Raw genomic sequence first — 1,258 nt, 5'->3', positions numbered from 1 at the left:
GAAATCAATAAACAACAAAAACAAAAACAAAAACAAAAACAAAACCCTCAATTCTTAAAGAAGGAAGAAAAAGAGATAAAAGGAAATGGGACAAATAGAAATAAAAAGGAAGATGGTAAATTTTGATCCAGCAATATCAGTGACTACAATTGTTATAAATTAGTAACTATTTTCAGTTGAATACAAATAAAATATAAGATGTCAACATTTTTTTTTCCTTCCGTAAAGCAGCTAATATAGTAGTACTCAGAAGGAAATTTGAAGAACAAAATGCCTGGCCATTTTCTCTTAGAGTTCTTGGTTACTTTTGGCTAGCCATGGAGAGTGACTTTTGTCTGTGTTACTGTATGGGTCCCAAGGGCAAGTTTGGCCACGAGTTTTTGGAGTTTGAGTTCAGGCCCGATGGGAAATTGAGATATACAAACAGCAATTACAAAAATAATGTCACGATCAGAAAAGAGGCTTATGTACATAAAAGTGTGATGGAAGAACTAAAGAGAATAATTGATGACAATGAAATTACCAAAGAAGATGATGTTTTGTGGCCGCCTCCTGACCGAGTAGGCTGGTAAAAGCTCGAAATCGTCATTGGAGATGAACACATTTCTTTTACAACATCAAAAATTGGCTCCTTGGGAACCAGCAGTTAGCGTAATGGCTATGTCACTGGACTCCCATGTAGTCGACCGCGGTTCGTGTCCCAGACCCGGTGGCTTAAAACTCACGCCGGGCGCGTGTGCATGTGTGCCCAAGATCCCGAGAGGAGAATGGAGGAGAAGGGATTGCGGCGTGACCATCCCCCCTGGGGGGTGATTTCTCGCTTTCTGTCTCTATGTCTCTCTCTGTCTGTCTGGTGAGCGCACGCGCGGTAAAAGCTACCAAAAAAAAAAAAAAAAATTGGCTCCCTTACTGATGTCCATCAGTCCAAGGATCCAGAAGGCTTACGAGTATTTTATTATCTTGTCCAGAACCTGAAGTGTTTGGTCTTCAGTCTTATTGGATTATACTTCAAGATTAAGTCAATCTAGACTGAATGTTGGTGTGGACCTGAGGGGGATGGGAGTGGTTTTTAATGATCATTATAAGGAAATTTTTGTGTCTATCAGGGCAATATTTGTTTTTATAAACTGTAAATGATCCTCTTTAATAGATATATGATAAAATTTAAGAAGAACATAATGCCTGTAGTAAAAACTAAAGGTCTGGAGGCACTAACAGGAGGGTGCTGCTGTGCAATGTCTGAGGCTGTGTGGGAGAC

The 1,258-nt window shown here is 39.7% G+C and overlaps 1 pseudogene; it reads left to right on the top strand.

The window, feature by feature from the left end:
- Window positions 1-317: 317 nt before the first annotated feature.
- On the top strand, window positions 318-1,028 carry LOC102484996 (protein mago nashi homolog; annotated as a pseudogene).
- The last annotated feature ends 230 nt before the right edge of the window (window positions 1,029-1,258 follow it).

Source organism: Tupaia chinensis, unplaced genomic scaffold, assembly GCF_000334495.1.
Source record: "Tupaia chinensis unplaced genomic scaffold, TupChi_1.0 Scaffold000232_1, whole genome shotgun sequence".
NCBI lineage: Eukaryota > Metazoa > Chordata > Mammalia > Scandentia > Tupaiidae > Tupaia > Tupaia belangeri.
This window is presented reverse-complemented; position numbering and strand designations above follow the sequence as displayed.